Consider the following 27,494-nt stretch of genomic DNA (forward strand, 5'->3'; position numbering starts at 1 on the left):
TATCAAGTTACCACAGTAAGAGCCAAGATTTTAAGCTCTACTAAATACAAAACAAACAAACAAAAACATTATGTTCACTTAAGAAAATATTACCTTTAATCCCAGCACTTGGGAGGCAGAGGCAGGTGGATTTCTGAGTTCAAGGCCAGCCTGGTCTACAGAGTGAGTTCCAGGACAGCCAGGGCTATACAGAGAAACCCTGTCTCGAAAAACCAAAAAAATAAAAAAAATAAATAAAATAAAATAAAAAGAAAGAAAGAAAAAAGAAAATATTAGTATTGATGTATTATTTTGAACTATACAGTTAACATGTTTGGAGCTATTCAAAATTTATATTGAGAAAAACTGATGTATTTTCAGTATTGCCATAGACAAGCATCTACATAAGACTGTTAAATTGATTGTTGTTTTATATCAAACAACTTTTATAATACTCATTTTTATTGTTATAATATTTTATACATTTTAAAGAATATGACAAAAAAGATATTGTAGGTATTGAAGGGGGGGTCTCTGGGAAGAGTTCAGGTACAAAAGGAAAATATGAATGTGATTTAATTCTATTTATTTAAAATATGTTTTTAAATATTAACAAATTCAGATAAAGTGAAATCATGTAACTTTTCTCATCATACTGCAATAAAACTTAAAAAAAAAAAAAGAAATTCACACTACCCAAAGATTCATCCATCTCCAGACACCCCACTGCCCTCTTGTTTGTGTCCCACGGATCACCACACTAAGCACACAGCACCACTTGCTTAGGAAACTCTTGGCAAAGATGACAATGATATTGATAAACAGGACAGGCAAAACTAAGCTTCAACTAGAACAAGGGGCATGGGGTGTGTTGTCTGTTCAAATGCATTCCCTAATTCCCAGGGCCACTGTGAATACACCTATGTCATGAGTATGGCCATGCAAATGCTGAAATCTCAGCACGCTTGGGTAAGAGTCTTTTTCAGTGGAGTGTATGAGCACACATCTGGGACAGAACCAGTTATACAGCACTCACTCTTGCTACTAGCTCATTTAGAGCCTTAGCAAATCTCCTGGCCTTTTATATGGCTACCCCATAGAAAGGGATGGGACCCAGTAGCCATTCCTGCCTGCCCAGACTTGTACCACCTAGCAGAACAAGATCACCTCAGCTACCAAACCCACAAATAAGCACCAGTTGTTTCCACAGTTGAACGACATGCAGCACTGGTTGTAGGTACCAAGCCGAGCCAAGGATAGAGTCTGATCCGTACAAAGATGAAGCCAAAGCCAAACAGTGGTACAGGATATTAAACTGAGAAGACAAGAAGAAAACAGCCATCACAGAAGAAATCCCAGGAAAGAAACACTAGAGGCAATTAAGGGTTAATTGTAAGGGTTAAGGTAGTGTCTGTTGATTTGGCAGGTGTTCTATTCTCAGGAAAAAACTGGAGTCAGTCATTTTGCACTCTCAATGCCAGCCTAGGAGAGGAAAATGGCACTACAAATATACTGCAGTCTAGGCCCTTAGAATGCTACAAACACTAGTAACTATGAAGAAAGAAAGAAAAGTAACAAAACCAAGCAAACAAAATCACTGACTTGGTTCCTGTGGTCTTCTCCCCAAACTACAAATCCTAGAATAATGGTACCAGACGACAAAGATCCCGATGAAATCCAAAACTAAGAATTCAAGAAATGAATTAGAATACAAAGACCTGTTAAGTATGAAAATCAGTTCAGAATATGAAAATGGAACGAGGAATACTTTAAAAAGCCAAAGTGAAATGATGGTGATGACAGACTGAAAAAAACAAACAGCTCACTGAGGAGCCATGCTAACAACACAGAGCAGGATGGATGATAAGGTGCAGGAACTGGAAGGGTCTGGGAACTAGGGGTTTATTTGAGGACTGGAGCGGGGGCATGGAGGAAAGGTGGGTTATCAATGCAGGTTAACAAAACTTATGAAGAATGCTTACAGAAACTATTATCTGTAAAATAATTATAAATGTAATTTAAACAAAAGGAGTTTGAACAGTAGTACCCCCACATGAGTGAGCAATGCTGTTCCCAGAAGATAAGGGTTAAAAATCTCAGTGTGGGCATGGATTACCTTATTAGGAGACACTGGTCAGAGAGGTCACAGAGCCACCCAAAACAATGTCCATTACTCTTGGTCGCTCAGTATACCTAGTTGGTAAGAGCTTACTGCTGAAGACACCACACTTTGGTTGCAGGACATAGAGAAATCAGTCATGAACTGACCAGGAAAATCTCTTCCTGGTGACTGATGTTCACTGTGCTAGCAGGTACTATGCAGGCTACCGGATGAGAAAAGACAGACATCAAGGGTCTTGTCCAGCACTGGATCCTGCATGCTATACACTGACCTGCCAAGCACTATGCTATAATGGCATGGCTGTTATATAGGTAGTCACCATTTTCTGACTGAATCTAAGGCAAGCTCCTGTACTTACTGTATAAATCTAGTCAAAACCCCATGGCTGAGGAAGTCAGAGGTCCTACCACAGAATCTCCTATAGTTTGTCTTTGTTTTTTGTTTTTGTGGGTTTTTTGTTTTGTTTTGTTTTGTTAAATGGTCCCATAGTCAAACTGCATTCTAAATATTCCATCTTTAAATCCATGTATATTAATCTCAACTTTGGTCAGGGATCCTCTGTTTTTCAGTGGGAAGTAGTTAATACAACAACTTGTAACAGTTCAGAGTACTGAGAAGTGATGGTCAATGTTCAACCATAGATGGTGTGTCGAGCCCAAGGTTCATAAATATCACAGCAGAGGGGACACTGAGAAGGAGTGCTGTGAAAGGCTATCTCTTCCATATGATATGACCATGGCACATAGGAGCTCACTGCAGTTACAGTTACCTACAAAATCATGACAGCCAAAATTCCAGCATGGGTGGGGGAAAGAATCCCATGGCTCCATCCAAGCTAAGAAGTATGGGCACCCAGCAGCTGGGAAGGGGGAGCTGCTGATCTGTGTGGGGTTGGAGCCGCCAGGCTGCCCATGCCCTAGTACTTGGCCCCATACCATACACTTATGGACAACATTAACTGGACTCAGGGATGAATCATATTCTTTAACAAACCAAGTGTGAGGAAGACATTAAGCTGTGAGGGAGGTGTATGGACGGTTCGAATGAGAATGATACCCACAGATTTGTATGTTTGGATGCTTGGTCCCATGTAGTAGAACTGATTGGGAAACTGGGAAGGATCATGATGTGTTGTTTTGTTAGGTGGGGTGTATCCCTGGGGCCAGGCTTTGAGCTCTCCAAAGACTCCTTCCTTCTATTCCCAGTGTGTGCCACTGGCTATCTGCAGATCAAGTTGTGAGTTCTTATATCTTCCTGCTGCCATGTCAGTTCTGCCACTGTGGACTCCAACCCTCTGAACCTGAGGTTTAAATTAACACTCTTCTTTTATAAGTTGCCTAAGTAATGGAGTTTTAGCAGAGAAAAACAAGTGTACAGAGTCACACTAAGAAGCAGAACAGGGGAGTAGGGGGAGAACATTATCAAGATACATTATGTATACATAAATTTTCAAAAATAAAAATATTATTTAAAAAAAGCCATAATGAAATAACATGATACTGTCATAAAAGCAGACATGAACATCAATTGAATAGAAGATCTAGATAGATCTAAACCATACTCATCTGATATTTGACAAAAACAACAAAACATTCCTTTTAGAAAATATTACCAGAAAAGCTGGGAGTTCGCATACAGAAGAGTGAAACTCAATGTCAATGTCTTACTGGGCTGGTTGAAGTGTTAAATTGACAAGCTAGAAACACCTGGAAAGAGCATTTTAGTTGGGGAATTGTGTAGATCAGGTTGACCTGTGGACTTGTCTATAGGGTGGCTGTCTTCACTGTTAACTGGGGCATGATGACCTACCTGCTGGGGTGGTGCAGTCTCAAGGATGGGCTGGGCCCTGGACCGATGCTCATAACTGCAGAGCCATGTCTCCAGCCCCCACTGTGGGGGCAGTTTGGTCATTTGTTTTCCCTTCTATTTTCTTTCTTATGCTGCTCTTTCCTCTAGTGAAAAAGTTTTTTCATTCAATATGTTCTGATCAAGCTTTCATCTCCCCTAACTTTTCCCAGATCCTCCCTACACAACACCATGCCCTTTCTCTCCTTAAAAAATAGACAAACAAAAAATACAGAAACAAAAAACTCCAACTCCTCTCTCTCTCTCTCTTTCTCTCTCTCTCTCTCTCTCACACACACACACACACACCATAAAAACACAAAATTAGCCAAAGTATTTAAGTAAAAGACTAGTAAGGCAAATAAATGCCCACACAAAGCAACATGAAACAAAAAGTCCACAAAGACACCATGGGCACCGGGTCTAGCCTGGAGTGTGGTTAAAGTACTCAACAAGACTCCATCAGAGAACACTGATGCTTTCTTTCCAAGCTTGTATCAGCTGCAGGTAGCTTCTTGGTTGTGGCTAGGAGCCCATGCCTCCTCCCCCGCTCAGTGATGGCACCCCATCTGGCCTGAACATGTGCAGGGACTGACTGTCCAGCTGCCACAGACTTCATGAGTTCATAGTGCGTGGTCCTATTGTGTCTGGGGACAGTTTCCTTGGACTCATCCATCATTTCTACCTCTGACAATCTCTCTGCCTTGTCTTCTGCATTGGTTCCTGAGCCAGAGGAGAAGATTTGATGAAGCACTGGAGTTTTGTTGTTTTTCTACTTGTGTGTTTGTCTACTTATAAGGATTTTTAAATAAATGAAAGATACTAATGTTTTGTTATACTTGCAGGCTTGAATTAGTTTATAAAAGTTTGTACACAAATAGGTTTTTTTTTAAATAGCTTCTGTGTTTTTATCCTAGTAAAGGTTTCTCCTACCCTGGCTGGAGTTTTTAAAAGTATGCCCTAATTTTAGTTACCAGACTGCATACTGCCTCAGGGCCATATCTCCACAGAAAGCAGGGAGGCCTTGCAGAAGGCTGGCCTTGTTCAGACGGTGAGCCCCCCAAGATCTTCAGGTCCCCTGTGCCTTTCTGCCCCCTTCAGAAAGCTCAAGAGCACGTATATTATTTAGTTTCTATATCATTTAAAATGCCATTGATCATGAAGTCCTACTTCAGAGAAGACAGAAGAACTCCAGGTTGTTTTCAATAACCACAGCTTTCACAAATGCTGTAAAATGAGAATATCCTGAGCAAACTTCAAATGAGCTTTAAGGATGGGGCGAGAATCTGAATATTAATGGCTCTACCCACAATAGGCTGTCAATCATCCAATAGGAACCTCACCACTGAATCTTCACAACAGTCCTGTCTGCTGAACTCTTATGAAATCCTGTGCGCACAGTCACAACTGCTGTAAGTGGTAGGAATGGGATTATTACAGAGCCCTTAAAGTTCTGACTTCCATTCAGGACTGTGAAACCTGGACTAGTAACTAACCAAATACTCTATGGTTAGTGTTTCTACTTAGGTAACAGAGGTACAGTGTTTCTCCCAGATCTTCCTAGTCCACTGTGAGAATAATGTATGCAAGCAGTACATATGGGACATAATTTTTATATTAGTTATGATGTTCTGTAAACTCCATTTAACAGTTAATAAAATGGGCATTTAAAAATGAATATTGTACCCCTAGGTCCTCGCTGGTGTTTTGTCAACTTGATACACCAGGTGAGAAATTACTCCCAACAGAACCGGTCAGTAGGCAAACCTATGAAGAATTTTTGTGGTTAATGATTGATGTGGGAGGGGCCAGTAACGCACAGGTGTGGATGATGCCACACCTGGGCAGGTGACCCTAGAGGTATACAGTAGGAGGCTGAGCAACTCATGAGAAGCAAGCTAGTAATTATTGTTCCTCCATGGCTTCTGCTTCAGTTCTTGCCTCTAGGTTCATGCCCTAACTTCCATCAGTGACAGATTGTGATCTGAGAATTGTTAAATGAAATAACCCTCCCCCACCCCCAAAGTTGCTTTTGGTAATGTGTTTATCCCAGCAACAGAAACTCTAAGACAATATAAGTAAGGGTAGGGGCTGACAATCAAACGTCTGCTGTAGTAATACAGTCGCAAATGTCATGAATTGTCAGGCGTTCTTTTAAACATGTGTGGTCAAGGGCTGATGAGATGACTGGACAGGTAAAGGTATTTGCTAATAAGCCTGTCAATCTAAATTGGATCCTCTAGGGACTCACATGGTAAGAGGAGAGACTGTTATACTGATCTCCATACACATGCTACAGTACACATGCATGCATGCATGCATGTATGCATACACACATGCTTACACACACAACATAATAAAAATGTGGTCAAATACATACTTAAGTACAACACTTGGTTAGGAATGTAAAGCATTTTCCCAAGGCCACATGTGTTAAAGAACTGTCAACATAAAGCAGATACTAATGGTACTATTTCAAGAAAATCATCACATTTTGTAGCCTGAGGTGTTGAATTGGGTGGACAACTTAACAATTTCAGTTTTGGATGATGATGCAGCAAAGCATCATAATAAGGTTTTGATAACTAGCTCTCTTTGATGCTACTTTTTATGACTGAGACAAAAGCATATGAGAACATGGGTCCCATGCCGCCATGGCCATTGAGAGAGCTTTGTGGAAGGAAGACAGGTAGTCTGGCCAGTGGGTCTCACCTAGGGTCTCAGGTCAGCACAGTCCGAAAGTATTTCCAAACAACAGTACAACTCTCCTTGATGACTCAGGCTGTGGCCTGAGGATGTCAAAAATTCCTTAAACAAAGACTATGGTTAGGGGTTCATAATGCAAGGAGGTAGTACTTGGTGAAGTCTCTTTCCTTCCTGTCATTCAGTAATCCGCTGGCTGTAGTGGGGTGAATAAGAACAGAATCCAAAGACTCATGTATTTGAATGCTTGGTCTCAGTTGGTGAAACCATACGAATGTATAGAGAGGTATAGCTGTGTTAGAGGAGGTGAGTCACTGCGGTGAACTTCAAGGTTTTTAAAGGTCCATGCCATTTCCAGTGTGCTCTCTGACTCCTCCTGTTTGCAGCTGGAGATGTGAGCTCTCACATGTCCTTGCTACCATCCCTTCACTCTGAGATTATGGACTCTAAGCCTCTGAAACCACAAGCCCAATTAAGTGCTTCTTTTTTTAGGTTGTCTAGAGCATGGTGCTTTATCATAGCAACAGATAAATAACTAATACACTGGAGTTCTTCACCATAAGACTGGAGCCAAAATTCCAGGCCAGTTCTGTCCAAATAGTGTTATCCATTTCATTGGCATGATTGCATAGAACACACTTGTAGATGTCACACTTAACTTGAATATGCCTGAAGCATTCCATTGACATTATTACATAAAACTAACTCTTGTCTACACCTTGAGTTACCTCTGCTCACCAAGAACATCTCTAGGAGATGTGTAGCATTTATCTTAAAATTTATCTTAAGCACCTGGAGAAATAGTGTTGAGCTTGGCCACACTGTCAGCAGTGGGATTTCAGAAGTAGCTCTGGTGCCCTAACTCAAAACAATGAGGTCAGCTGGCTCCACACTCCACTCACTTCTCACAGCCTGCACTTCACCTTCACTTATCCCTGCCAACCACTGCACTGTAGTCCTCCTGGGGGTCAGAGAGCAGGTTTCCTCTGACTCCTATGCTACCAAGGCTTTGGCATACAATAGATACTCAGTGTTTTAAAATGCATGGACTTACTGCTTTAAGTTAAAAATGGATCCTGGGGGAGAAACTGTGAAAATATGGCATGCCCACATAGCAAGCACACTGAGAGCACATTTGCCCTGGCCCCATCTTGAAGAGGACTCTGAAAACCAGCTACTTCAACCCACTTCTTGCTTCCTTTGAACGAGCGACTACTCATGTTATTAACAATGGTTAGTTCATAATACATGAACTAACAAGAGAATGAGATCCCAATACACCTGAGCTGCAACCGAGAGTAAGCATATGGACATATGGACATATGGAGTAAGCATAACAGCTCATCCTGTTGCTGTGTACTTACGTATACACTTGTGAACACCTGGCACTTACTCTTTCTCCACTGCTGAAATTCTTCCTTTCTCTCTCATATCCCAATTTAAATAAAATCTAAATGAACACTGCTTGTATCTTTAATTTATGCTTCCTACTGGCCTGACTGAATCAGGCTTCCAAATTAGAAAGTCATTAGAGATGAATTTATAAATATAAATTTATAAACTGGAAATTTTAAAAATGATAGTACAGAATAAATTATAATATCAATAAAGTCTTAATTCATTTATACTTCAAAAAACAATGTAAAATGGCTCATTTTGGGATAAAGTTCACAAATGTATTCTTTAAAAAGAAGGCTAAAAGGGAAATGATATTTGAGTAAGATTTCTAAGCTGATCATTAGGTAAATGTTCCTTGAAAAGTACCCAAACCCACAGCTGGAAATTCTTGCTCTATTCTTTATCCGGGCTAAGATAGAAGGGGTCATACAGAATGCACCCCATTCTCTTCATCTAAAAGGATAACAGTTCCAGCAGACAAGTACACAAAGGGGGTTAGACAGGTGACTTGTTTGTCAAAATGCTTGCAGCTTAAACATGGGGACTCAAGTTCATGTCCTCAGTCCTCTTGTTGAAGCAGGGTGCAGTGACATATAGCCAATTCCAGTGATGGAGGCATCAGAGGTGGGAAGGTGGAAACAGCAAGTCCCAGGCACTCTGTAGCTAGCCAGTTTAGTGGAACAGTGAGAACCAGGTTTAGAGAGCTTGTCTCTCAAAAAGTATGATGGAGGGGCTCAGGTGATGGTTCCGTCAGCAAGTCACTTACCATACAAGCAGAAGGGTTAAGATGCCTGGCTGGCCACACATATCTGTACCTCAACTTTGGTGGAGAAAAGAGACAGGTAAATCCTCAGAGCTCATTGGCCGGCCAGCCCCAGCCAAGCTGATGAGTTCCAGGGTCACTGACAAACCATATTCCAAAATGGAAAACAATAGAGGAAGAAACCCAGCGTTGAGCTCTTACCCTATACGTGCATCACTCACCACACCAACATATGTACAACACACAAGCACATACACATCACCATTTAGTGGGGGAGTGACAGAAAAACTGGTGTCACACTTTCATTCCTGGCCTCCACATGTACACACCTCTCTCCCTCTCTCCTTCCCACTCCAGTTCTTTTACTTTTGGAAATACAATGACACTGCTGTACAGTTACTCAGTTACATTAAACTTTCACTCCCTCCAGTTTTACGTGCTATTGAACCTTCAGTTTCCATCAGGATTGCAGGAGACAGTGCATGATGAGAAGATAAAGATAAATTTTACAAAGCCAGAATTTCTATCAGGTAGGGCTCTAGGATAAGCAAACCAGTGCATAGGACATTTACTACAGGCACTTCTGGTGTCAATAAGAACAGAAACCCATATCTGTGGACTGTAAGGAGCTCTGTGCCACAGTGCAGGACTCCTGAGGCCCTTTCCATGTTCATCAGGAGACACTGGTGGATTTAAAAGGAGAAAATGCTGTCAGTGATCAAGAAGAACACAGGGCAGGCTCTAAGTGTGTGTAAGTGCCTGAGAAGGACTCATGAAAGAATAATTAAAGAGAAAACTTAAGGTGGGCTCATTAAAAATTATAATATGTGCTTTAAAAAGCTTAAGAACTTGTGTTTGTTATTAAGGAAACAAAAGGTCAGGTTACCAAGTAAAACAGTTATGAAATATATTAGTGCCTGGATTAGAAGCCACAATATATAGACTCAATGATACAAATATACAGACAATTTAAAATAAACAAACCCACAAAAAACTTCACAAAACAAGATGTGTAGAATAAACACATGGGCAAATGGTTAGTGTCATTGAAGATAAGCTACCAAAACCAGAGAGAGAGGCGCCAACACACAGCCATGAACACCAGATAGAGGTGAGGGTGAGGGCAGCAGGCACACCCACAGGAAAAACATGACATACCTGGGGGAAGCAGCACTGAACCTTCTATGCAGCCAAATGTGCATGTCTCTATGACCTGATAATTCTATCCCTCAAAGTGTCAAGAACAAAAAAAAAAATACCATAAAAAGATGCATGTAAGAGAAATTACATAGTAACCTTATCTCCAACTTCAAACTGGAAACAATCTAAATGCACCATCAAAAAAGCAACAGATATGTTACAACCATGGCATATCACTCACCAGTAGAAAGAACAGATGTTGATAATGAAGATGGATGGAGATGCCTCTTAAAAACACCACAACAGGTGGTCAAAACAAAATTTATAGCATGTACTCTGATTCCATTTGTAATCACATTAGATAGTAATCTTTAGCAACAGAAAAAAGAATAGCAGTTGTCATCTGTGTGGTAGTCTGAATGAAAATGGCTCCTATAGGCCCCTAGGAGGTATGACCTTGTTGGAGTAGGTATGTCTTTTGTCTGAAAAAATGTGTTACTTGGGGTGAGGTTTGTGGTCTCAGATGATTAAGCCAGGCCTAGAGTTTTACTCTCTTCCTGCTGCCTTTGGACCCAGATGTAGAACTCTCAGCTCCTTCTTCAGCACCATGACTGACTGCATGCTGCCATGCTTCCTGCCATGATGACAATGGACTAAACCTCTGAATAAGCTAGCCCCAATTAAATGTTTTCCTTTATAAAGGCTGCCATGGTCATGGAGTCTCTTCAGAGCAGTAGAACTCTAAGATAGGGACTGAGTGAAAGGCAGCTATGGGATAGTGCTCAGTGATGAAGTGTTGGTCATGGAGTCTCTTCAGAGCAGTAGAACTCTAAGACAGGGACTGAGTGAAAGGCAGCTATGGGATGGTGCTCAGTGAGGAAGTGTTGGTCATGGAGTCTCTTCAGAGCAACAGAACTCTAAGACAGGGACTGAGTGAAAGGTAGCTATGGGATGATGCTCAGTGGGGAAGTGTTCTACATCTTGATTGGCATGTTAGATATATGTGAATGTGCATTTGCTCAAAATCTCCAATATATACCCTTTATTATTTTTGTTTTATAATGGTTTAGCAGTCTGTTTTATGTTGCTAAGAACACAAGACTAAACAAGTAATAACGGCCTTTATTTGGTTCACAGTTCGGAGGCTAAGCAAGGAAAGAGGTTGACATCTGGAAAGGCTGGCTACTCGATGTAATATGGCAAAGGTACTAACTGTGTGAGAGTTCTTCTCTGAAACCTTAACAGACAAGCTTCTGTTTGTAGTAGGTGGCAGTGAATACTAAGGCCCACAACTGGTCAAGGTGTGAGAAATCATGGACATACATACAGGAACACACTACACACAGACAGACACACAGACACAGGAACACACTACACACAGACAGACACACAGATACACACACAGGAACATACTACACACAGACAGACACTCAGACACACACAGGAACACACTACACACAGACAGACACACAGATACACACAGGAACACACTATACACAGACACACACACAGGAACACACTACACACAGACAGACAGACACACACACAGGAACACACTACACACAGACAGACACACAGATACACACAGGAACACACTACACACAGACAGACACACACACACACAGGAACACACTACACACAGACAGACACACAGATACACACAGGAACACACTACATACAGACACACACACAGGAACACACTACATACAGACAGACACACAGATACACACAGGAACACACTACACACAGACAGACACACACACACACAGGAACACACTACACACAGACAGACACACAGATACACACAGGAACACACTACACACAGACACACACACAGGAACACACTACATACAGACAGACACTCAGACACACACAGGAACACACTACACACAGACACACACACAGGAACACACTACACACAGACAGACACTCAGACACACACACAGGAACACACTACACACAGACACACACACAGATACACACAGGAACACACTATACACAGACACACACACAGGAACACACTACCTACAGACAGACACACAGACACACACAGGAACACACTACACACAGACAGACACACAGATACACACAGGAACACACTACACACAGACAGACACTCAGTCTCAGGACTATCCTAGAAGAGGGAGGAGGAAGACCTTAAGAACCAGAGGCAGTGGATGTTTTCCATATACAGGGCAACTATATACATGACTTCACAATAGTTGTCACGGCATACACATGCTCAAGCCAGGCAAAACCTCAGTGTGGAGAGAGAAGGTAGGCATGAATTCCCATCCATAGCTGAAGAACTATCAGTAATGAGGGAGAGGGAGAGGTAGTTTTCTCTAAGGGCGTGGCCTCTGTCACACACTCAGCTGTACACTAGCAGCCCATTCTGAGCCTACAGGGTTATGAACAATGATGACGGAGGGTTAGGCAAGTATGGAGGGAGGGTCTGGAAGGAGCGAGAGGTGAATGTGATCACAGTACAGGTTTGAAATCTGTGAGTTTCATTGGACATGCAAACCAAAATAGAACCTTCATAATAATCTATGCGTACACACTGGGCTCTGTGACCTTTTCTGGTCTCAGGATCAATTTAAATCTTACAAGTTACTGGGGCTCCAGAGAATTGACTTTCTTTTGCTGTAGGCTATATAATTGACAAATCAGAAAAAATTAAAATGTATACCTTTTTCATTTAGCAAGTTAATGATTTTATAACCATAAAATCAGTACTATTTAGAGCACATTTTCAGAAAAAAATCCAGAGAACAGCATCTTTCTCTGGCAAAGTCTTTAACACAGAGATTAACAAGACAACTAGACCTCAGAAAGGTTTTTGTACTACATACATCCTAGGGCCTCACACATTATAAAGAGTCTTCAGAAACTCTTCAACACACATATGGGGTAAGTGTGTGCAAAGGGCCAGTGTTTTTTGTAGAACTATAAAAGGTATGGATCCTTGAAACAAGCCCAGGAGGTCCAAAGACCCCACTTTCCCAAACCACTCTCGTGAGGCTGGAGAGATTGCTCAAGGGATAACTGGTGAGCAAGTGTGGGCCCTGTAAAGCCCAAGGCAGTAAGGAGCGCGTGTCTGCAACCCAATGTTCCTGCGACAATATGGGAGTAGAGATGGAAAATCACTTTAAGCTCACAGGCTGAGGTAGGCCAGGCTTAGGCAACAACAAACAAGAGACCCTGCCTCAAACAAGGTAGAAAGTAAAGATATATACTTGTCTTCTGACCTCCACACAGGAGCCGTAGCATACTTGACCTACACTCGAACACTATGAACAAAAATAAAGAAAAAGTGGCCGAAGCAGACACCTTTGGTAGACAGGAGAACCCCTCTCCCAGGATGTGTTTCTTTCATGTTTATAAAAGTGTTTGGCCTGCATGTGTACTGTGTGCATGCAGTGCACTTGGAGGTTAGAGAAGGCACTGGAACCCCTGGAACTTGCGCGAGTCACCTTGCAGGTACTGGAATTGAACTTGGGTCCTCTGAAAAAGCTGCCAGTACTCTTAACCTAACCACTGAACAATCTCTTCAGCCCCTCATAGGATGTTTATTAAAAACCTTATATCATCCTGAGTGAGGTAACTCAGACCCAAAAGAACATGCATGGTATGCACTCACTTATAAGTAGAAATTAGCCACAAAATACAGGATAACCACACTACAATCCATAGATCCAAAGAATGCAAATAACGAGACGGGCCCAAACGAGACGGGCTCCATCTTTCTCAGAAGGAGAAATAAGATAGATATCAGAGGTGGATGGAGGGAGAGGACTGGGCAAGAGAGAGGATAGGGAGGTTAACAGGGCAATGTGGAGGGGATCAGGTGTAGGGAAAGCAGGGGAGAAAGAACAGAAATTGGCGGTGGGCAGGAGGGTCATCTTCAGAATGAGCCAGAGACCTGGGTCAGGGGTGTGGGGGGGCTCCAGGGAGTTGATGGGGGATGGTGACTCTGAGACTCCTAGCAGTGGGGGATATGGAGCCCGAAATGGCCACCTCCTGTAGATAGGCAGGACTGCCAGCGGAGGATAAACAGCAACCCAATCACAAAACCTTTGACCCAAAATGTGTAAGATGTGCAGGGACAAAGATGGAGCAGAGACAAAAGAAATGACCAACCAATGACTGGCCGAAACTGAGACCCATCCCATGAGCAAGAACCAATCCTTGACACTATTAATGATACTCTGCTATGCTTGCAAACAGTATCCTAGCATAACTGTTCTCTGAAAGCTGATGGAAACAGGTACAGAGACCTACGGCCAAACGGATGGAGCTTGGGAATTTTGTGGAAGAGTCAGGGGAAGGCTTGAGGGACCAAAGAGGACAGGATTCCCAGGAAGACCACCAGAGTAAACTAACCTGGATCCTCTGGGACTCCCAGAGACTGAACCACCAACCAAAGAGCAATTATGGGCTGGACCTAGGCCTCCCACTCCCCCACCAAGATGTGCAGCTTGGTCTTCATGTATGTCCCCCAAAACTGGAGTGGGGGCTGCCCCTGAATCTGATGCCTGTCTGTGGAATCTGTTCTCCTAACTGGGCTGCCTTGTCTGGCCTCAGTGGGAGAGGATGTGCCTAGTCCTGCAGAGACTTGATGTGCCAGGATGGGGTGATACCAGGGGGGTCCCCTTCTCAGAAGGGGATGAGGGGATGAAGGGAGGAGCTGTGTGAGGGGAACTGGGAGGAAGGGGACAGATAGTGAGAAGTAAAGTGAATAAATACATAAAAAAAGGGAAAAAAACTTTAGACATGGCAGAAACTTTGAAAAAAGGCAGAAAAGAAATCCATCCATGCAACAACAAATACTAATTAAATTCTGCCATGATTGGTTTTGAACATATACTAGGTTATATCAACAAAATATTTACAATTAATATATTTCTGTGCAAGTGCCTACACAATCTAGAAGTAGGTACTGGATCCTTGGAGCTGGAGTTACAGGCAGTGTGAGCTACCTGATATGGGTGTCAGGAAAAGAACTCAGGACCTCTGCAAGAGCACTGAGTGCTATGCACAGCTGAGCCATCTTTACAACTCTGCTATAATGGCATCCATTTGTTTATTATAGTACTGAGGATGGAAGCCAGGGCTTTGACCATGCTGCATACGTACTCTACTGATCTACTTACTCCATCATCTCAATATTTAAATTCAAGAGTAAAATCAACCTCCTCAAAGTTGACTGGTAAGGAAGATGCAATTTGACTAACATTACGAAAACAATTCCCTCATATAACCATGGGAATGTTTGCTCTCCAAAACTCATGATTTAATTCTAGTCTTTAAAATATTGTTACTTATTAATCTATGTAGTATCAATTAACTTTTTGCTATAATGTGGAAATTTAAGATACTTAAAAGCATCTTACATATAAAATATCTTCTAAGTTTATTCAAATCATCTCAGTTAAAGTATTCAAAATTTATCTACTCAATTCCCTAAAAGCTACCTATCCCTGTCTTAGCAGAGCAAGTCTTAGTGCAGTCTTCTAAAGATCATTACTCTATTCTCCTTTCTTCATGACTGACACTGTCATGCACCATCTAGCGAGTCCCAGGCCTGAACTCACATGTAGGAAGCATACACTTCCGTGTCCCCTAATGTTCTCTGAACGCTAGCACACACCAGCCAAGGAACTTATGCTTGAGTCAGACATAAAGGTGAAAGGTTAGCTCAGCTGCTGGGAGTCTAACCTGATCTAAGATGTCTTAAGCTAAAATTATTCTCACATCTCAGATAAACACCTAAGGGACTAGATTATGTAACTTTTTAGAGTGAAGCAGCTTAAAGTTTTCAAACAGCTGGTTTACTCTTTTAAGGTAATACTTTCATGTAACGACCTAGCACTTGGTTTTACTGTGTACTTTGATAATGTGAGGTTATTTTCAATTTCTTAAATGTGTGTGTGTGTGTGTGTGTGTGTGTGTGTGTGTGTGTGTGAGACATGTGTGCAGCTGCTTTTAGAGGCCAGGAGATAAAGCTGGTTCCCATGTAGCCAGACTAACTGGTGAGCTGCCCAGCGTGTGTGCTGGAAATCAAACTCTCTGGAAGATCAGCACATGCTCTTAACCCCTGAGCTTATTCTCCAGGAAATCAGCACATGCTCTTAACCCCTGAGCTTCTTCTCCAGGAAGATCAGCACACGCTCTTAATCCCTGAGCTTCTTCTCCAGGAAGATCAGCACACACTCTTAACCCCTGAGCTTCTTCTCCAGGAAGATCAGCACACGCTCTTAATCCCTGAGCTTCTTCTCCAGCCCCTTACTTTGGATCTTATAAATTATATGTGTAGAGTCTGATTATCACTTACAAATGAATGAACTAGGGTCACTTTATTGATTCTAATAAGTTTAAATCACATATAAAATTTTATGCATCTATTTGTATAGTACACTACTAAAACTTAGAATTCATTATAACGAGTTACTCTCCTCACCCATTAATCACATAACTGCACTAACTGGAGAGGATGTAAGACTATCCCATCCTCAGGTCAGAATGAACAGATGGGAATGTCCATCTGAGCTAGTGTGTTGGTTTACAGAGGAATAGCAGTTTGGGTACAGGGTTACTTCTGGTCAGCCTCCTTCAGAGGTGAGCACATACAGGAGGGAGGATGCCTTAGGAGGCAGGGAAAGGGTGGTTCTCTTTGCTTACCCATGTCTACCGTCTAAGGTTTCACACACTGAGTACTAGAGATGTAATCCACTAAAATGAGGAGAAAACTGAAGAGAGATCTTTGGGGCCTAAAGGAAGAAGCTTAAGGTCAGAGAAGGTGCAATGTACACAGCAGCACGCTGCACAGATCACAGCTTACCAAAGACTGCAGCGCGCACTGCATGGGTACAGCCCTTCCACAAACAGCTCTGCTGTTCCCAGAGGAGCTGCAGCTGTGTTACTGCTTGTAATATTGCTGGGGTCAAAAGTAAAGCAGCTTTTCTTCACTACCTAGAAATCTATGCGAAGAACCTGATGAGCTCCAGGTGGAAGCCTGGCTGTGGCACTGAGAGCTGTGGCAAGGCCCAGAGAGCTGAGTGCTCAGCAGGGATAAACAGCTGATCCCGGAACACAGCTCTGGGATATGATGATTTCTGATAGACTGTGTCTTCCTGGAATACTGAAGACAAAGAGTACAGATCTCTATTTGAGATAAGCAGCAATTATTTAACAGCAAGTTAACAGCGAAGTGGAGCGAAAGCAGGCAGAAGCACTCCTCTGCAAATGTGACCGTGTCTGTGGCTCTGAACTTTTCAGTCTAACTTTAAACCCACCTTCCTTCCCAGAACGAGCATAACAACTCCTTTGTGCTTGGCTTCTGAGCGAGTCCAACATCCTGTTCTAAGTTCCTTTAATGGTGTGCTATGCTTCTGACTGCTTCTCATCAGAGGGGCTGCTTCTAGGACCGCTGAGGACCTGGCTCCTCCTGCTTGCTGAGCACAGTGCCTACGACAGGAGCAACGCCAATTGCCTTCATTTTCCTGTCTGACTACCACCCCTTTCGTAGAGCTTGCATCTGCTTCTGAGAGGTGACAGGATGCTAGACAAGTGGCCTTCTGAGAGTCTGCTTCTGCTGAGGCCAGTTGTGTTGATTATACTACAGAGGAGAACAGTTGAAAGGCTTGACTTTTACTCGTTCTAAGAAAAGTGTATTGTTACTGAACAACTATTTCCATTAAAATGCCATCATTTTAACCATTATGCATACTTTGAAGAGCTCTGCTTTGGTGGAAAGCTGGTAGACATGGACTTATAGGAAGATGGCACCCCTCCAAGGCTATCTGCAGGGCGTGTCTCTGTCCTACTCTTGTTAAGAGAAGCAACACTGTAACTGTGTTCCCTTCCCTTCTGAGGGTTTAGCAACCACTTAGGGGAAATCATTACATAGAAGCAGAAAACTGAGTCAAAAGCCGAGGCCAATTACCTTGAGTTTCAGAGTAGGATGCTTCTTTCTCTTACCCACCCAATCTGCTGTGACCTGTACTTTATTCTGCTGAGCTTGGAATAGAGGCAGGTGAGGCCTAGATGGGATAAATGTCTGCCAAAGTCAGGAGCTATCTTACCCAGGGCAGAAGTAGCACATTAAGCCAGGGACCCATTCGAGACGGTTTTGGAAGACTTGAAACAGCGAAGCACGTAAGTAAAACGATGCGGTAAAGAATCCTTGGTCTACAGGACTCCTGCTCCTGCACTGAAGCCCACTCTGTTGAGAAATGCAACTGGCGCTGCATGGTTGTGCTTTCCACGTGGTGCTTTGGCCCCAGGAAGCTACTGCACGCATAACTTAGATCTTACCAGGAGCTGGGTACACCCTGCCCTACACAAAGCACATTGCCTGCTTACACAGTGCTCCACTGCACATGGGGACAGTACACTCTCAGCTCTGCCTATTTTCCATATCCACATTTGTCCTAGAGGGCAGCACTGGCTGCTTCCTTGTAGAGAAGTGGAGCCGTGGTGCTGTGAGGAGGCACTGCCACACTCACAAGTGTGCCTTGGAGTATCTGCTATGGTGAAACAGTTCAAATCCTAACTCAAGACAAGCACAGATCCCATCAACACAGTGTTTTGAAAGAAGCGGTATAGTGAATGACTACCCCTCACCCAAGATCTTACAGGAACCTGAGAATATTTAAATGACTTCTGTAGTTTTTACAACAATGGCTTCTGTATTTTACTAACCTTGCAAATCCCTTCTTTTTATCTGTAGCATTTTTTTTTTCTGAGAAAAAAAAAAACCTTGCTGAGCTAACAAGCAAAGAAAACAAACCGGCAGAACTCTAGGTAGGTCCCCTGAGGCAATTCTCTCCTGGAGGCAAAATCTGGATTGGCACAATTCCAAAGAGCAAAAGACACTTGAATGTAATCCTAGAGACCAAATCCCATGGGTCAGCAGACCTTAAGGTACTCAACCTGTGACTTAACGCAAAATGTACAGAGAATATTGATTAAGGCAGACCACTAGAAGACCACTTTACACCAAAAGATAGTTCCTGATGTTCAAAGCCATGTGCTTATGAGTGTGGGTGGGATGGGTGCAGGAGGACCACCTCCAGTAAATAGACAAAACCCTAAGCAAGACCAGAGAGAGGCTGGACGAGTACAGCTGCAGAAGGGGTAAGAAAGAAAACAGTACAATGGTGTGTCTGTGTGAAAATGGCAATGAAAGCTGTCACTTTGTATACTCATTTTAAAATTAATTAAAAATGTAACAACTGTGTTCTTTGATACGTACTTAACGATTTCTTTGACACTGTAAGAACTAAAACTGTTTCATGAAACAAATTTAAAATAGAAACTGGATGTTTCCCTAAGAGACTGAAAAGGTCTCTAGATCAGAAGGAGAAAGTAATGAGACCTCTGCCCAGGGAGAGGCAATGTCAAGGGATGGAGGAAGGAGGGGCAGACCTAAAGGCTCTCAGCACCTCTTGTTTACACCACTGTCAGTGTACACTGGCTTGGCAGAGCCCAGCCATACGCTCTTATCTGTAGCAGCAGCAGCAGCCCCCAACTTCATTTAACCACACTATGAAATGACATGGAAATAAAGGACAGTGCACTTTAAAAATAGAGTTCTTGTTTCATGCTGACCAGAAGAAAATCGTTTCTTCCTAGGGTCAATGCGTTCAGCTAGTTTCCTCTTTTTCAAATGCCACTTTCAAAGGACAAACCTAACTTCTAAAGTATGTTCAAAGCCCTTTCACTTAAGTTAAAAGAAAGGCTTGGGAGCTCACACCTGCAATCCCAGCCCTCCAGAGGATGAGGCAGGAGGGTTGCTGTGAGTCTAGGACAAGCCTGGATTACATAGTAAATTCTGGGCTAGCAGGGGCTACTTACAGTGTAGAATTCTGCCACAGACAGACAGACAGACAGACAGACAGACAGACAGACAGACAGGAAAAGTAAGCATGCACCTACTCTTCCCCCTGTGTATCTGAGAGTAAAGAGTCCCCAGGTGCCTGTGCAGATCACCTAATTTAAGCATCACCAGCCAGTAAGGTTTACTTTACTCCTATTTTATAGACAAAGTTGAATTTCAAAGAAATTATTCCTTAGCCCGTGGTCAGGAAAGTGGCACCAGGTAGGATTCAAACCCTCAAAGCTCTTAGTAACTACACTATTATAATTTGTTGATACATCTTTTTTTTTAAGACTTATATAGATGAAATTCAAAGTCATTTTAAATTTAAAGGCATCATTATTTAAATCATTCCAGTAAACCTATTTCCTACAATGAAATAAAAATAGAAATTCTAAGAATAATTTTCTTTTTGAAAAGCTTAAAAAAGCCAGGTGTGGTGGTATACAATTTTAATTCCAGCACATGGGAGGCAGAGGCTAGTGGATTTATGTGAGTTCTGGGCCAACCTGGTCTACACAGTGAGTTGTAGGCATTCTAGGTATACACAGAGTGATCCTATATAAAAAGAAAAGAAGCCTGAAAAATAGGTTTTTACATAAGAAAGCCAGCTTCCTTAATGATAATAAAACTTGGTAAATGTCAGCATTCTTTCAGAAGAATGGGTAAAATGTTGAGTTTATTTATACACTCTGTTATGCTTCTAAACTCTAGGCCATATTTAATATATTACAAATTTAAATGGAGTCATCTGTAAACTAAATAAACACATACATCCGTTTAGGTGCTCATGAATAATCCAGTTACAAACCAGGTAAAAACAACAAAAACAAGATACCTAAAAAGCTGGGGTTACTGTATATTCTTAAGTGAAAATGAAAAAGCCAAGTTACAACGTACCTTTTATCTACAGGCAAAACAAAAGTAGGCTAGTCAACTGTCAGTGTAATGAACTAAAAATAGAGCCCAGGCAGCACTCAGTTGCTTCTAAACAGCATTTCCCAGTAAAATGAAACAGGGCTCCTTAGAGACCGCTGTCTGTATGTCTAGAGCAGAAACTAAACAGTATAAGCCTGCAGTACTAGAAAGCCAGGTGACTCTCAAAGACAACACATGTGAACTGCATATACATTTCACCCGCAAGAGACTGAGGACAGAGGAGATGGCTCGGTCTGGCAAAGTGCTCGCTCTGCAGGCAGGAGGTCCTTAGTTCATGCAAGATGGGAGGAAAAGATCCCTGGATCTTATTGGTTAGCTAACTAGTCCTATGTAGGAACGTTTCAAGGCAGTGAGAGACTGTATAAACCAAAGACTGAAGGCACCTGCAGAATGACATGTGCTGACCCACATGTACATTAGTATCACAAACACACACACACACACACACACACACAGAGCATCACAAAGAAGATGGAATCCTACATAGTGGACAAAGAGGGTGAAGCAGTAAGATATTTACACATCTCTCACATTACTCTTCAAGTGAAGCCATATATAGCATTTTGTGAAGTGGTACTTAGAAGCTTGTATGGAGTGAGTGTGTGTATGTGCGTGTGTGTGTGCATGTGTGTGTGTGTGTGTGTGTGTACAACTTTGATGTTGAGTACGCTCACTCTCTATGTTTGGAGCCAGGGTTTCTCTCACTGAATCTGGTCAGAGAGCTCCAACAATCCCCCTCCTCTTTCTACTTCTCCAACACTGGGATGACAGAAGCATGCCATTTTTAAGTGTATGCTGGGAATCTGAACTCAAGTCCTTATGACGATTGCAAGGCAAGAATTTTTTGACTGAGCCATCTCCCCAGGCCAGCAGCTCCTTGTAGAATCCAGTTAGTAAGTGTGGGAGTAATGACAGGTTTGAAATAGCACTGTGTTACAGCTTCTAAAGTTGCTTGAAGATAATGATCAACAATGGTACTAAAACCATTAGGAAAAACACTGATGGAAAACTGTCCCATGAAACAGCTAGCTCACAATGCCCAAACCAGGGATGTAGCAGGATGTACACATAGCCCCCATAGTATGTGTGTCTACAAAGTATACCATATCAAACAGTATTAATACTACTAAGAATTATTAATATCAACCCTAAACCTGGTCAAGCTTCTGTAACTGGAGTGGTCTGAAGAATATTCAGGGGTCAAGACCTATGTTAAATGATACCCCAGGCATGTGCGCAGCTATATCTGTACTGTGGAATATTCTTCAGAACAAATAAAGGGGAAGAAAAGGTACGAGGAGAGGAGCAGGAAGCCAGTGATTCTTCTGGCCATTTCTGACAAACAGCATGTGAAACTTCTGGGTCCTATCAATAAATGGCATTTCAGATCCAATTACTAAGACACATTTATGAGACAAGCAGGAAAATTTAAATAGTAATTAAAAATTTGAAGATAAGAAACTATTACTCATTTATGAGAATAAATGGTTTTCTGACTTAGTGGGGCAAAGAGTCTGGGGTGAGGATGAAGAACACGCTGGGCAGCACTTATGCTAAAGTGTAAACCACACAAAGAATATCAGAACAGTTCTAATGTGCACAAAGCACTCCATGTTTTCTCTTTCTTCCCGTCTTTCCATTTATTTATTTATTTATTTATTTATTTATTTATTTATTTTTAATCTATCTATCTATCTATCTATCTATCTATCTATCTATCTATTTATGCTTTTGGTTTTGAGACAGAGTCTCCCTCCCTCCCTCCAAGTCCTGGAACTCACTATATAGACCACTCAGGCCTCCAACTCACAGAGATCCTCCTGCCTCTGATGGGGTTGAAGGTTTGCACTACCCACCTGGCACACGCTGTGTTGTCTAGCACTAAACTGAAGGCGTCTATTGTACCACATGATAAAAACTGGTTACAGCAATGCAATGCAAGGCAGACTTCAGTTACTCTTACAACAAACTATGTGTGAAGGGAATACACATGCTAATTAACTGGATTTAGCCATTCTATGGTATGTATTTCAAAATACCATGCTGTACACAACACATGCAGATAATTTTTTCAATTAAAATTTGTGTTCTGAAAGTAAATAATAAAGACAATGTATCTTAAAGTTATTGGAAATGAGATGGAGTTTCGGTGGAACAAAGGCATTGGCATGAGAAATAATGACACAATGATAAATACATAGGGCTCATAGCCACATGGTCTATATTTCTAAGCATGTTTGAAATTTTTTGCAATAAATCTTAAAAAAATGAAATAATACACCCAAAAGAGCTAGTTTTTATTTTTTGCAACCTAGATAGAGAATACTGATGTCTTAGCTGATGTCTTGTAGTTCATTCTAGCAGAGTTGCAGATTATGGATGTCCTAGAAAACTGTTCATTCGCCCACAGTGAACATCTGCCTGTCCAGAACAAGCTAGGATAAGCCCTCAGATTTACATCAAAGTTCATCTTCACCACAGCTTCCTTATACAATGCCCAAGCTGGGACAGACCATGTGGTTGTACTAAGTAACTAACTAACCAACCAACTAACCAATGTCTGTCTATCTAAATCACCTCCAGGCTACAAGGAGGCATCTCAGGAGCACGGGTAGGCCTGTGGGTTCCCGGCCTTCAGCCCTGCTTCCAAAGATCAGCTTCTTCCCTACCTCTTTCCCGCGCAGCATAGGAATGGATGCGCTCTAATGGTATGATGTCACGATTTTCCTACAGAAGTTCCTATCAATAAGCAGTCCATCCTGCCTCCTGCTTCTTCCTAATATACTCAAAGCGACTCCATGGCCTGCCAGCTTGTGGTTCTTAGATGGTCTTAAAATCTCCTGACTAGTTCTATCTGTCAAGCTAGCACCCTTCTTTGTGGGGAGGACCTGGAATGTAATTTTGTAGAAGATGAATGTCCTGTAACCTGAGCGGGCTGCTGAGGTTGAGGTCACTGCTTCAGCTGCTGCCATCAAGGTTGCCAATCTGTTCCAGGTGCCCAGTGTGCACTGGCCTCTAGGAGCAGACACTGCAGCTTACTGACTAGCACTACTCAGCCCACACTCCTGCACAGTGGAGCCCTCGCCCAACCGCCACACTGCTCGCAGGACCACCCTACTGAGTTGCTATGGCAGGCTGTTTCTCAGTACTCTGTGGGGTGTTCAGCTGGTCAGAGGACCCATGCCTAAATGGCTTGAAGCTTTCTACTGCTGCTCTCCCCTTTCATTCCAGACATCTACCTTCAAGACAAGAGAGAGCACAGACTCCCTGCTGTCCCTAGACCCTTCTATAAACCTGCAGAATTCTGGGCAAAGTTCTTGCTCTTTGTCTGATGGCTCCAGTGTAGTGAGAATTTTGGTGTCTTTAAAAACCCAGTTATATTATATGAATATGTTTCTTTTTTTAATCCAAGGTGTGAGATATGGGGCTACTTCAGACTGTCCACAGCCACTGATTGGCTCCTATTGTAGGAAGGGCATGTTTTCTGCCAGCTGCGGATTGTTTGGAATTCTGAGGACTCCTGGGAGGCTCTACATGCAGAGGCCCCTGCGGCTCCCCTTGCTGCTGCATTTGCTACTGCGGGATTGCTGTTTTGTTGACCTGCTGGTTGGAAATGTCCTGAAAAGGGAGACGGGACATGCTTCAAGGAACTCAATCCTGTCAGGCAGCAGAAAGTAATCTAAGGAGGTCTATGCTCCCTTTCCCTCTAACCTTCTCTCTCTCCTGCCTAGTGTTAGGAGTTGGAAGGGACTGGGATGGAGTAAGGGTTGGGAGGGTGGTAGATAATAGAACCCAGTAAAGCAGCCCAAAAAGAGTGTGCCTACAGCTCCAGTGATGATAGAATATGTACTAAATACTTCACATTTTCTCAATGCATTTATACTTTCTGGAAAATACTGACATAGATTATAGTTTTCAACTTACTTACTTCAACTTGTCTGTGAATCTGTAGAATAAAATCTTCATACACAGAACACAACTGTTATAACATTCCTCTCCCTTCAGCTTCCTGAGAATTCACATCACACACTCTCATGAAGAGCAGGAAAGCTACCATCAAGTGTCTCAGCGTAACAAACTCTTGCAATCCATGTTTAAGACAGAGCTACACCCAATTAACAGAAAAGTGAGCTTGCATTAATTAACGTCAGATGAAATAAACAATCCACCATTTCTGCTGTGAGAAATCTTTCCCCACTTCAAAATTATGAAGATATTTTAAATTTCACATTTAGGGGTTTGATTCGTCTTGAATTTATAGTTATATGCAGTCATGCCTTGGAGTCTGTGCTGCATCAGTTCTAAAGCCCCAGTTCCTGACATGAAAATCTGCAGTTCCTAATGTCAGCTATATAAAATTGTGTCCTATGTGCACAGAAACCTGCACATGACTTCTGTGTAGTTAAATGATCTCTAGATTACTTGTAATGCCTAACATGAAACAATTATTTCAATTTTTGAAAGTACTTTCCATTATACAGTAGCTTAAACCTATAGAAAGTGAACCTGGAGCTAGGGAGGAATCTGTCTATGAGAGAGTTTATTCATACCCTCCCTGAAGTAGATGATTATTAATTATTCCATACCACCCCCACCCCAGCCTCACCCTCACTGATCTGCCATGATAGTTTTATTAAAAGGCCAGTTTTTCTCCATATGATGATTTTCTACAAGTCAATCTATCTCCTAGAAAAGTTTGAACTAAGTATTTTGTCACAGACCTTGACAGTCAGTAGAGAAAACAGTATCCTTTCATGTGCTCTAGTTCATGGTTTTGACCCTTGAAAACCCTGTCCTTCAGTATACATGTCAGAACCCACTTCACGGCGTCCAAGGAAAAAGAATGTAACTTGAACTAAAATTGCATTACATCTACAAATTAATCTGGCAAGAGGATCTTTATGACAATGAGTATTCATTTTCAAAATTATCAGTATCTTTTTCTTACTGTGTGGGTAGGTTTTTGGGGGGTAGCTAAAATTGATAAGCTTATGACTTCCAGTAGTTGCTCCAAATATTTTTTCCTCTAGTTTTAATTCCAGTTTCTGTTGATAATTCACAAAAATGTAATTCTGTATAAAATAACCTTGACAAAATTTTTTTTTTTTTTTTTGGTTTATTTGAGACAGGGTTTCTCTGTGTAGCCCTGGCTGTCCTGGAACTCACTCTGTAGACCAGGCTGGCCTCAAACTTAGAAATCCTCCTTCCTCTGCCTCCCAAGTGCTGGGATTAAAGGCGTGTGCCACCTCTGCCTGGCGCCAAACATTTTTACTAACTCTCACAATTTTTCTATGGATACTAAGTGTCTTCTATGCAGACAAATATGTCATCTGTGGATAATAACAATTTTATTTCTCAAGTTTTTGTGTGTTGTATCTCTGGCTATGGGCTCTCAATTAAAAAGCTGTTAAAAACTAATGACTCAGGCAGGGATCATATCTGATTGCTGGTGTTGAATGCCTTAATGTCTCGTCTCTGAGCCCTTGTTGTAGCGGTCGACACTGGAGCTCCCCCTCTGCTGCAGTCTGCTGAAACACTTCCTAGTGAGGGGCAAGTTCATCTGCTAGGAAGGACCACTGCGTCCTCTAATTGTGGATGCTGCAGAGATAGGGAATTCTCAGAACCTCCCCTGGGTCGGGCAGTCACTTACTACCTGCTTTGTAACTTTACATTATATCCAGTGACATGCTAAAACCCGTATCTTTACCAAGGAGAAATATTTGGGGGAAAGTACTACACGTTAACAGATTAGAGCTCAAAAGAAATTAGGTGCAAGTACAGAGAACTGCTAGTCTGGAATCTGGCCCAGATGGCAAGAAAGCCTTGTCAATGTAACTGAATGCAGTATGGTAGAGGCTGAGCACTGACCTGTCAACTAAGGTATATTTTGTATCAGAGAAAATGGGTATTGTCTAAATAAATGGAGTGAGATTTTAGTCATTGTGAAATTATCTTTCTATTCGACAAATAGTTTCATGAAAAATTAGAAAAAGCGTTGAGATCCTTTTAAAAAAATTGTCAGTATATCAATTAAGATGGGTTTATATATAGTAAAGTTTCTCATTTCTTATTTCAAAGAGAAACAATTTATAATCCCTATCTATCTATCCACATATTCCCTGGCTAGAGGTGAGCCTTACAACATTGGCATTTCAAAGCTGCCTTTTCCAACCCTGCAGTTAGTAAGATTTCTGACAGTTTCTGAACCTCCCTCTACTTCTGATAAAACAGAGTAGCAGAAGGACAAGTCAATACACTTACAATTGTAATAGGATGCCCCTTACTTATAAATGGAGCTTTTTTGGTTAGGTCTCTAGTTACTTGTGTCTTCTCTCCATACAACTTGGCCTGAATTGATGATCTTAACAATTCTGAGTTGCCTATTTGTATCCTTCTGGGTATGATTAAGAGATCAGAAGACATTAGTACAGCATAATCAGTTTGAATACAAAACAGCTACCGTCTTGTGGCAGCACATATACAGAAGGGTTAAAGGACACAGGGGAGTCCCAGAGGCCACAGCCCAGAGCAGCTGCTTGACACTGGCACTGTACTTATCTGAGTATTTTTAATAACTATCTCAAGAACTCGGATTGTTTTTTTGTTTTCCCAAAGATTTTGCTTGTTTTGTCACTGAGAACACAACATGTGTTTAGTAACTGGCTGTGTCTCTTACAGATATCCATCTTGAGTTTACTAGGCAGTATTCATGTCTTGGACAC

At 41.9% G+C, this 27,494-nt stretch overlaps 1 protein-coding gene across 11 annotated transcripts in view; it reads right to left on the bottom strand.

The window, feature by feature from the left end:
• Positions 1–27,494, bottom strand: part of Osbpl1a (oxysterol binding protein like 1A) — a 195,909-nt gene that overhangs the window by 36,905 nt on the left and 131,510 nt on the right. The window lies entirely within an intron of this gene.

This window comes from Mastomys coucha, unplaced genomic scaffold (assembly GCF_008632895.1).
Source record: "Mastomys coucha isolate ucsf_1 unplaced genomic scaffold, UCSF_Mcou_1 pScaffold13, whole genome shotgun sequence".
In the NCBI taxonomy this organism is placed as follows: Eukaryota; Metazoa; Chordata; class Mammalia; order Rodentia; family Muridae; genus Mastomys; species Mastomys coucha.